Below are 12,224 nucleotides of genomic sequence, written 5' to 3' on the forward strand. Positions count from 1 at the left end.
AGACTGCTGGAATTGAAATTGTTGACTTTCTGGGTGTGACTTGGTAGCGCAAAATGGTAACCACTCTTCGAAAGGCTTCCAAAGAGCTCCTATAGGATCCTTTGTTATCCTGAAACCATACAGCCATCCTTACACTTTTAACACCCCGCAAATGGTCCCCTTCTGAGGGGCACTCTGGAGCTGATAACCAAGGTGGCTAGTGGAGTGTTGGACGCCCCCACACTGCATAGCTAGTGTAAGGGGCTCAGACCTCTTTTCCCTGCCCCTGGGCCACTTGAATTTTACAACCTGCAGCTAGCCAGCGCCTGGGTAGCTTGTCTAGTCTTGTTGCCTGCAGAGGGGTGGGACTGGCCAGGTAGATTTGCGGTGGTGGATGGGATTAGGCGGAAGGAAACGCCTGATGATGGCGAATGAGGCAGTTAGCGACTTAAGTTACTCTCTGGAGTGGAGTACCAATCTCCTTGTGTTGTCAAGGAGAGAGGGCAGCTGAGACTCAGTAGGTAATCCTGGGGAGTGTCTGCCTTTGACAGTCCTGATGTGCGGCAGTCAGGCAGGATGGGATACCACCAGTGAGTGGTGTGGGTCATTCTCTGTTCCTTCTCCCTCCCATGAGATCCTCTTTTTGACTTACTGTGGCTTCCCCCAGTCTCCCCTACTCCTGCCCTCCATCATGGCAGTGTTGGGGTTAAGGGCACCACCAACTTGAGACTGACTATTTTCTTTCCATCTCCCTCTGTTCTGCCCCCAGATTCTGGATTAGTGGCAGCTGGTGATTCTTAAAAATGGGGAGAGGGTGGGCAGGGGCATAAAACTTGCTCTGAATTCCAGTGAGCGAGCAAAGTGAGTCTCGCATCCTCTCAGAGGGTTTGACAGGAGTAAGCATCCTAGAAAGTTGAAAAAAGAGGGCAAATAATGCATTTTAAACCAAATTTTCACATAAACGTGCTAAAAAAGCAAGTATGCACATGCACAATTTCAGTTCTTTATGTTGTACCATTAAATTACCTTGTTGTTTAAAAAATTCCTGTAGGTCCCCATCTGTTAAACATTAGCCCTAGTGTACCATTGCCAGCATTTGGGAATGGGAGGGGTCAGTGTGTCCAGCCCACCCCAATATTGCAAATTCCATATGCCAAATGGAAAAGGCTTCCTTGAGGCCACAAAGTACTTCTGATAGTCCAGCACCGGTATTTTGCCACAGATGTCCTCTGTACCAAAAGTTGTATTCCAGACCCTGTATTTGCCATGGGTGCCCCTTATATGCCAGCATCTTCCTCTAGTATGATAGTGCCACAATGTCACCATGGGTGCTCCATAAGCCAAGAAAAATCTTAAATATTGTGGCAAACTCATAAGCATTAATTCTGCATGAATGGTAGAATGCACGCACAATTTTAACTATCAAGTACTGTGATGCTCAAAGGCTTTATGTTACAGCGTGCAACCCCGGTGCGCATTTCGTCCATTTTGCGAATGACATGTACTGGGATATGTGTTGGACCCCATCTGGTCACAACCCAGAATGCACAGCCATGAAATGAGTTCGACTCACTGATAATTATGTTCCAACAATAATTTTCTTTAGTAATCCATTCGTTATTTCCGTCAATTAAATCCACAATCCAAGTGTATTCGTACATTTATTTTCACCTACAAGTACAACAATCGCCTATCCAGGCTTCTCTTCAAAACACACGGGGATTCACCAATCCTCATAGTGCAAGGTTGAATTATGTAACCCAATGCATTTTGGGCATTGATTGCCCTTCCTCAGGGGTAGCTACAATGAAGCAAAATGTATATAAATGATCAGTTCTCGTCCCACACTCCTCCATAGAGTTGTTGCTTAATGCACCCTTTCACAAATATCCTACAACCTCTATACTCATGCTTACAGTGATTTAAAAAAGCAACTACACCGACCGTTTTATTGGGAAAAACCAAATGAATCAGAATAGAACTTATCAACATGCTAAGTGACCAAGAACCCGAACCCAAAACGTTAAAGCAAAATTTAAAACAAAAAGTGCAATAAAACACCCCTGTGCCCTTCAACATCATGTTATAATAAAACACCCCTGTGCCCCTCATAATCGTGTCCTCTCCTAGTATTCAAAAAGTTAAACAGTTTTACCTTAAACCTAATGCTCGCCACGCTAAAGTAAATGTGCTTGTTAACCAAACGTGAGCCTCCCAATTATATTTAAATCGTACCCCATGATGTCACAAAAAATAAAACTCAACGAAATGCTCCATTTACTTCGTGCTCCCTTACTACATGAACAAATATGCAAAACATTTGTTAAACATATAAATTAACCAAGTGCAAAATATGATCTTCATAAGCATAACACAAGCCCACACATCAACTCTCACTCACACAAATTCATTCTTCACTCATTCCTCACATGCCCTCTCGCTTACCCTCATTCCATTCATACTAACGCATTGTAACTCCCCATTGCTCATTCTCACTCACCCTCTCTTTCACTGACAATTACTCACTGACACTTACTGACACTCACTCACATTTACTCACTCACACTTACTCACTGACACTCACTCACTCACTGACGCTCACTCACTGACGCTCACTCACTGACGCTCACTCACTGACGCTCACTCACTGACACTCACTCACTCACTGACACTCACTCACTCACTCCCTCACACTCACACTCACACTCACTCACTCACACTCGGTCACTGACATTCACTCAGTCACTGACATTCACTCAGTCACTGACATTCACTCAGTCACTGACACTCACACATTCACATTCACACTCACTCACACTTTCACTCACTCTTTAACTCACTCTTTAACTCACTCTTTCACTCACTCTTTCACTCACACTCTTTCACTCACACTCTTTCACTCACACTCTTTCACTCACACTCTTTCACTCACACTCTTTCACTCACACTCTTTCACTCACACTCTTTCACTCACACTCTTTCACTCACACTCTTTCACTCACACTCTTTCACTCACACTCTTTCACTCACACTCTTTCACTCACACTCTTTCACTCACACTCTTTCACTCACACTCTTTCACTCACACTCTTTCACTCACACTCTTTCACTCACTCTCACACTCACTCTCACACTCATGCACTCCACTCACTCTCTCACACACACACACTTTCACACACACACTTTCACACTCACACTTTCACACTCACACTTTCACACTCACACTTTCACACTCACACTTTCACACTCACACTTTCACACTCACACTTTCACACTCACACTTTCATACACCCACTTTCATACACCCACTTTCATACACCCACTTTCATACACCCACTTTCATACACCCACTTTCATACACCCACTTTCATACACCCACTTTCATACACCCACTTTCATACACCCACTTTCATACACCCACTTTCATACACCCACTTTCATACACCCACTTTCATACACCCACTTTCATACACCCACTTTCATACACCCACTTTCATACACCCACTTTTTCATACACACACTTTTTCATACACACACTTTTTCATACACACACTTTCATACACACACTTTCACACTCCCTGAATAACTCACTCACCCTCACTCAGATTAAAACTCCCTTTCATACTCCTTCAAACATACTGTAAAGGAAACAGACTTTTTGCAGGTTTGCCCCCATGTTGACTACTAGGTACTAGTGTAATTGCTTTGAAACGGCTGGAGAGCTGGTAAACAGGGGGCTCACTACCTGTTCCCTTACCTTTAAAGTGGTATATTTGAATTGGTGTACCCCCATTTGGCATACCCCATCTTACTTACAAGACCCTGGATTAGGATGTTAGCTCCATACACCAAGAGAGGGTTCCTGCCATTTTAGGAGTGGGTAGAATAGTGCTTTCTAGGATAGTCATATTACTCACTTCGCAGGAAGTGAACATCAGGAGTGCGGGGACCTATTAGCCCATTGGCTTCTAAATGCATCCTACCCGTAGGGTATTTTTTGGGCATAAATGGTGCACCCCTGGCACTCTGAACTCAGATAATGACTATACTGGAAGAAGGACCGAAGGAGGACGGTCCCTGCTGCACCATGGCACTGGCAAAAGCTGCACCAGTGTGGACTTCCTCTGCTGAACCTGGTGAATAGCAAAGGAAAGATGGACTGTGCCTGCTGTATCCTGCTCCTGAAGTAGTTGTTTCCAGTGCCCAAATGAAGCAAGAGACTCCAAGAGTCACGTGGCTGAGCGCCTGCCTCAACACAGGGCCGCAACCGCTGAAGAAGACTGCTGGGGCGAGTTGGTATCCCAGATCTTCAAGCCGTTGTTCCTTATCGCCGTGCAGCACAAGAAACAGGATCAAATTCTCAAAGTTGCAACCGAGTCCGCTGGACCGAAGAGTCGTCAGAGTGTAGCTTGGTCACCCATCAGACATGTTAACGCACTGGAAAGGATTTGTTTGTAACTATGATACCGGACAACTGGCAGTCCAATGGCGACTGAATTTCTGCCCGACCGAGAGGACTTAGAGGGAGGTCGACCCTCATGGCCAGGACCGCCACACCAAGTACGTGGACTGGGGAGTAGCCGCAGGAAGACCCCCCCTCGACCACATCACATCTACAGCATTTTTGAACATCTTCAGCATCCTGTATCCCTTTAATCACAACCACTCTATAGGAAACTACAGCAAAGGGATCAAAGTGCCTACTCCTACCTCCGAAGTAACTTTCTATGGACCTTGCTGGTCCCCCTTTGTGGCTCCGTACCGGAGATGGTCGCCTAAAGTAACTCTAAGTAACTGCATAGACAATTGCCCAAACTTTTTTGTTGAAAAAGTTTCTAAGTGTTAGCTTTGCTGATTTGCCAACGCTTGTTCGAGATTAAGTGAAACGTGCATATCTCTTGGGAATTCCCCTTCATTCCGAATAGATTTTGAAAAGACTTTTCATTCTGTAGGATGATGTGAGAAGTTGGCCTGGTATATGATGATCACTATTCTAGTGAGCACCTTGCACCAGTCCAAACGACCCTTATGGTGATTGGTTGTAAGTCAACCTTATAGACCAGCTATCCTGGTGGTAGCATGGACGAAAGCAGTCTTAGGCTAAACTCAAGAGGGCATGTGAAGCCAGCTGTTTTACCATATGCAATCCTTTTAATACCAAATGAAAGGAGACCACACAAGTTATATATTATAAAATATATGTATTTATTACTAGAATAATCCCCTATACTCTTTATGAGCACAGAAGCACAAGCGTTAAACAAAGAACTTCATCTAACATACAAAAGTTGCACAGCTATGGATAGGCGTGGTTGCCCGTCAAACCATATATTAAAAAAGTGGTATAAGTACCACGTCACGAACAATGGTAAGGCCTGGTGCCTTGGAAATCGCTGGGGCTACACTGGACTAACCAAGGTTAGGACATAGGCGGCCCACAGGATGCGGGTGCAGTATCTATAGGCAACCACGTTTACCATACAAGTCAATGATGCGTAAAAATTAGAAAGTTATAGGTTTGGGAGTCTTCCGACTGGACTAGAACTTAGCCACTTGAAACTAGGACACTAGGGATGTAAATCACTACAGGGGCACCGGAGTACCCTCGTTACCTCACCCACAAGAAGCGGGTGCATAGGTGGGAATGTGCGTCGGGTTTCTTCGTAGAGTTCTGTGTAGCCTGGAGGAAAAGATGCTGCAGGTGACCAGGAGAGAAGAGTCCGGTTGGATCCAAGGGTGGATCGAAGATGTAGAGTACCTGAAAGCAGAGGGGACAGAGTCTAGGTCACTATCCAGTGACCAGGATGGAACCAGGAAGGAACCAGGCGATGACGGGTTGCGATCAGGTGATGTCGAGTAGCTGCCACGTGGACCAGGAAGTATCGATGACGACCAGGAGTTGAACACGAGCTGTCCCACAAAGGCTTTCGCTGTCGGCGGGGTTGATTCTCGAATCTGAGTCAACACGCCTTGGCAAATGCAACCCACACAGGAATGGAAGATTGCTTCTGGATCGGACCAGCAAGGTCCGATTGGTGGCTCCTTTTCAGGGGAGCTAGGGCCAGTCTGGATCAACCAGACCAGCGGTGTAGAGTCGAAGGTTTGTCGTCACAGAGGCCGCTAGCCAACGGGCAAGTGACCGGACAACGCGTCGAGCAGGAAAAGTGCAAAAGGGCCCTACGCAGCACTCGGTGAGTGTGGAGAGGTGATCTTCGGTGCACAGACTGCTCGGGGCTGGGGCTTCTCAATCCCCAATGCACAGCTTCGAGGGTGCCTCGGGAGCTGCACAGTAAGCACTTCGCTGGCTTTCCAAGATGGCCGGTCCCACCCCTCACGTCGCCTCCACGGGTCTCAGCTTTGCTAGGACTGTGGATCGGGCTGTTGGAAGTCGGGAGTCCAGGTCTTGTCGGTCTCTGTCGTTCGAGCTCTGGCGGGAGCAACGGCAAAGAAAACCTTTGAGCGCTGATGGTGCCTGCTTGCACAGGGTGGCCACTCCTTGACCTCAAGGGAGATTCTTCAGTCTTCTACGTCGAGTAGGATGTCGAAGGGTCCAGAGCTTCCTTTCAAAGTTTCAGTCAGGATGATCTAATGTCTATGGGCACAGCTCCTACCTTTATTCCAAATCAAGGGGCTGGATCTCCTGCTTGGTCCCTCCTATGGTGGGACCCAGGAAGGGGGTGGTTACACCCCTTTCCCTTTGTCCAGTTTCGAGCCAGAGCTGGGGCTGGAGTGCCCCAGCACCGGTTTGAACTGGGCTTTGCCTGGGACACCTTGTGCGCCCCAGGCAGTGTCTAGTTTCATTCAGCCCTCCCTGCCCCAATCCACTATCTCCTGTCTGGGGTGGTGTAACACCTCCCTGTGACAGGAAATCTTTTGTCCAGGCCTCCCCTGCCGGAGTTTCGGTCAGCAGCAGGAGGCCAGACTTGTGTCTGTGGCAGAAGCATCCATTTTGTGATGCTGAGGCTCTGGTTAGATTTAACCGCGTTTAAGGAAAGTAACATATCTTCTCCCTCTAGAAGGATGGAATGCTACCCCCGTCGCCAGGACTGGCGAGGGGGTAGTATTGCAAAGCGAATGACACTTTACACGACATGTTTTGGTAAAGCCAAACCATAGATAGCATTTAACCGCGAGGTTCATAATGCACTTAAGAGTATATGGTATGGCAATATCCCAGAACAGCTATAAGGACACGGTTCCGAAAGCTGCAGACAGGCTCAGCTCATGCTAGAGCACCATCTCACATAAAACCAAGCATTCTGCCTCCAGGATTGTTCAGGCCTGCCATAGGAGTGACATATAGGTGTATATGTGTCCAGATATAGGTTTAGACATAGGTATACTATATCTAAGCAAGTGGTGATTACATCACCTTGCCCCAGCTGAGTCATCAGCCAGTTGTGTCAGTTTGGATGGCTAGCCAGGGGTGGGAAAAGATATGCTGCAGCCCCTGGTAGGCCTTGGATGCACCTATGCCCTGGGTACTTATAGTACACACTACAGGGGCTCATAAGGTTACCCAATATCCAATTGGAGATGTACCTAAGGTACATGGAGTCCATTTTACAGAGAGAGCAGATAGCCTGGGGTCCTGATTTGCAGGATCCCAGGCCAACTAAGTCGACAACCAGCTAAACACTAGGCAAAAAATCTGGGGTAACCATAGTCAGGTATCCACCTTCCTACAGATGGCATTACTTGTTTGCAGTTTTGCCAAAAATGGCTTTTGGCACACATTCTTGTTTGGTTTGTCTGCTCAATATGTGCCCAAATGCTCTCGCAGATAGGAGGTAACTGTTCTTTCAGACTCATTACCAATATGTCGTTGTGCAGCAGGGGTGTGCCTTATCTCCACTGCTCTGTGCCTTGGCTATTAAGCAAGTGGCGGAGAATATCCGAACAGAGAATAGGGTAATATTGTTCTGATGTAAGACTCTTGCAAGGATGACCTTGACCATTGTAATCCAGTGCCGTTAATATGGAATGTTCGACTATAGTGAAAATGGTCTCCCTCCTCAGACTGATCCATGCCTTCCAAAATTACCCACTTTCTATACCAAACTCCTCCTTTGACAAGATTGTGGTGCTGGTTAGATACTACTTCTCAGAGATTAAGGCCTCTGGGTCTCTATAACCAAATGCTGCAATTTGCAATTTTTTTTAATTGGTTGTGCATGATGGACCATGCTGCACAATTGCTTATCAAAAGTAACTGGCAATTGGTCTGGCTGAGCTATGGGGAACATATGCCTGTCACATTTTTCATATGGGTAAAAACCTTTTAATCACTTGTCTTCTGAACTTGGCTGTTTTTTCAAATTCAGAGTAACTCATTTTGGGCGATCTACTGGCCCTACACCATTAATGTTGAAACCCCACTGTGGGTGGCACACCATTCCACTGGCAAGCTTGTATACAGGTTTTCCAGTTCAGGCACCATTGGCATATTGTGAGTTAAACATATTGTGCATCAGGCGCATACGTGCTCATTTTTTTTGTTTGTATGTATTTTATTAGTTTTTTCAACGGTTAGAAACAATCACAATTATGCCTGTTGTAAATGAGAAATAAAGCATTCAGGTTAATTAGCAGCATAGGCACATTACAGAGTTACATTAAATCATGTCCAATTTACTTTCGCATCTCACTTTGTATCTCGGCGTAATTGACGGAGTGCCACCCAAGGTGGTGTGCGGTGCATAATATGTGATGGTGCTCTGTAGTACTAGCATCACAGTCTGGAATGTGAGGATGAGAGGCGGCGCCAGTTGGCATGGTCGTGCAGCGGCGCCCCCATCTCTAATCTTCCCCTTCCGTCTGTATGTGGCTTGCTATCCAGTGCATTAGTGATGCAGGGGTATCAATTGTCGGATAGTCTGCGACAATTAATTCAATATATACCAGATTATAGCGAATCTGTTCATGTTGGGGATGTCAAAGTGTCTCAACAAATGATGCTATTGGAGAGGCCGCTTGTGACCAAGTGTAGAAAATGAAGAGAGGAAAATGCCCGCTTAAACTACACTTATTAATGGGAGGGTATAAACAAGAAGGGGAAAAGAAAAAAAACTTTTTGAATACGAAACTAAGAGGAGGATATGGAGAAGTGAATGCGTCATAATGAGTGTCAATGTGTGGCTGTGGAGCTCTGTCTTTGAGTCCTTTACCAGATTGTTATGCGGTGGGGGTCTTGCGGGGGGTGGGTGTTTCTAAGAAGAGTGGGGGGGAAAGGCACCATCGGCGGCCGGTATTAATCAGGGTGCCTGGGTCGTGGGCATGGGGGTGTTAAGTGGTGATTGTGATGTAGTACCATGTGAGTGTCCCTCTGTGAAGGTAGACATATCTTCCCGTAAAAGCACTCAGGTCGTGTGTGTGCCATCGCGGGTGTGTGCTTTGTGTGCAAGAAGGTTGCGATTACGTTATGCCCTGGTCCAGACTCGCCCGCTGTAAGGATAGCAAGGTGTCATCCCAGAGTTGTGCTGTGGGGAACTTCCTCATGCCCGCCGTCTCCTCTCGGTGGAGGGTGGCGCTTTCCGCCCTTGCCCAATTGGTAAACGATGCGTACCAGTGTTTAGCATGAGGGGGTTCAGTCTGTTTGCAGCGCTTGGTCAGCAAGAGCTTGGCTGTGACAGTTCCCAGATCCCAGAATCTAGCCGGTACCTTATTCAGTTTGGTCCTTTTATAAAGCCCCAGCAGGCAAGCCTCCCATGTGTGTGGTATCTCTTCACCTATGCTGAGTGTTAGCAGAGTTGTGACCGTAGTCCAGTATGTTTGAATAGAGGGACACGTCCAGAGCATATGTAGAAGGTCTGCTCCGGCCAAAAAGCATCTCGGACACCCAGTAGTGGTGATCGAGAAATATCTGTTTATCTTGTCTGGCGACAGGTATGCTCGATGCAAGATATAGAACTGTATAGTTTTAAAGCGGGCGTTGCGTGGGATGTTGACTGGGCTGGCCAGCACCATCTTCCATTCTTTGTCCGTTCATTCCCCTCCTCTGTCTGTCGCCCATTTATCTCGGAGTTGTTGGGTAGAGTATTGTGTGTGTGCTAGTAGGGCTTGTGCTAGCCAGTGAATTACAGGTGAGCCGTTGCCCATGACGTGGCGGTATTGTATGAAATGATGCATTGGTGGTTTCTCAGATATGTCTCCCCATGAGTCCGAGAGCGTGCGTATTATGGACGCGTGGAGGAGAAATTGTCCGGCTGGCAGATCAGTGTCCCTGGCCAGCTCTGCAAAGGAGAGCAAGACGCCGTCTGCGTACAGATCCCCTATTGTCTCCACCCCCGCTTGCACCCATCTTTCCAGTGCGGCCTCCGTCACTGCACCACCCCCTCCGGGGGTGCCCAGCAAGGGGATCACCTGGGAGTACGGTCGCATTTCTCGGGTCAGTCATAAGCTGCGGAGGAAGCACCTTCGCGCCACTGCCACGTGTAGTTGTGACGGGCAGGTGACTCTGGTCAAGGGGTGGAACAGCGAGCATATTTGCACATGGGTCCAAGCGTCGACATTCGTGGCTGTATCTCCTAAATTTCTGCCGCTGAGCCAGCCCGACACCCACTGCAGTTGTGCCGCCAGATAATATAGTTCCAGGTTGGGGACCGCAAGGCCCCCAGCTTTCGTGGGTGCGTATAGCTTTGTTAGTGCTACACGGGGTCTCCCAGTGTTCCAGATTAGACTCCGGAGTAGGGTCTCCAATTCGCGAAACACTCGGGTCGGTATATATATCAGAATATTGGCGAAGTAGTACAATAGTCTCGGTTAGACTATAATCTTCGTCAGCGCTACTCTGCTGGGTACATTCAGGGGAAGAGTCTTCCAGAAAGCCATCTGTGCGCGCAGCGAGGAGATGGTTCGGGTCAGGTTCCCCTCCAGTATATCTGGTGGAGTCCTATAGATTCGTATCCCTAAGTACCTAAATGTGGTGGGGTACCAGGCGATTCGTCCATCACTAAGGCTGATCTCACACTCCTGCGTTTCTGGGCTGAACGGATATGCCCCTGATTTGGCCCAGTTGACCTTCAGTCCCGACATGGCTTCGAAGGTGCCAAATATTGTCGATAAGGACTGGGGAACACACGTCAGATCTCTGATGTATAGGAGCAGGTCGTCCGCGTACAGTGAGACCATATGTGAACCGTCCGCTAGTGGGATACCCCACTCTGCGCCCTGCGTTCTCAGTAGCGCTGCTAGTGGTTCTATGGCTATAGAAAAGAGCAGCGGAGAGAGGGGGCAGCCCTGTCTGGTCCCCCTGCACACTCGAACAGTATCAGATAGTAGCTGTCACGTGCGTACACGCACAGTGGGTCGCCGGTATAGTAACCAGACCATCTCGATATAGTCCACTCCAAGTTCAAATTTTTCCAGTATTGCTCTGAGGTAGGGCCACTCTACGGAGTCAAATGCTTTTTCGAGGTCCAGCACTAGGCACCCTGATCTCGGCCAGTGTTGGGTGGAATATGTCTGCACTCTGAACAGTCTGCGTATATTGGAAGAGGTGCTGCGTGTGGGTATGAAGCTGTTTTGGTCATGGTGGACAAAGGTGGGAACCAAGGGAGCTAGCCATTGGGCTAGGGCTGCAGCAAGTATTTTGTAGTCTGTATTGAGTAAGGCTAGAGGGCGATAAGAGCCCAGGCATGTGCCGTCTCTACCAGGTTTCAGGATGGAGATAAGGTTGGCTTCATTCAGCGTGAGGGGGAGAGAGAGGAGTCCTCCACCACAGCCGTGCACATTTTGAGCAGTGCGGGGATCAGGATGTCGGAGTAGGCTTTATAAAATTCGGCAGGCAGTCCGTCCGGGCCAGGGCATTTGCCAATAGATAGATTAAAGATAGCAGTGCGCAGTTCGTCAGGTGTGAGTGGCGCTCCAAGGTCGCCTTGTTGCGTGATGGTCAAATGTGGTATCTGTGTGTCCGAGAGATACTCCGCGATAAACGTCTCGGGTACGCGCAGCTGAGAGCGGTACAGTGTGCGGTAATGGTTCGTGAATGCCTCATGAATTCTGCTCTGTGTGTATACCACCCCACCCTCATCAGGACATAATGCAGTCACAGGCGCTGCGCGGTTTTCTTGTTTAATGAGCCAGGCCAGCAATCTCCCTGGTTTGTCACTGTGCTGATGTGTGCGTTTTGAGTGTGCTGCATAGTTAATGTGGCGGAGTCGCTCCAGCAATCTTATATGTTCTGCGCCAGCCGTGAGTAATGGTCCCTCATTTTCGTCCTCTGCCTCCTGTTCCTGTTGGAGCAG

The 12,224-nt window shown here is 47.9% G+C and overlaps 1 protein-coding gene across 4 annotated transcripts in view; it reads left to right on the forward strand.

The window, feature by feature from the left end:
- The window catches only part of SMARCC2 (SWI/SNF related BAF chromatin remodeling complex subunit C2), a 482,651-nt gene that overhangs the window by 77,165 nt on the left and 393,262 nt on the right, over positions 1-12,224 (forward strand). The window lies entirely within an intron of this gene.

The sequence above is a fragment of the Lissotriton vulgaris genome, chromosome 1_1, assembly GCF_964263255.1.
Source record: "Lissotriton vulgaris chromosome 1_1, aLisVul1.2, whole genome shotgun sequence".
Classification (NCBI taxonomy): domain Eukaryota; kingdom Metazoa; phylum Chordata; class Amphibia; order Caudata; family Salamandridae; genus Lissotriton; species Lissotriton vulgaris.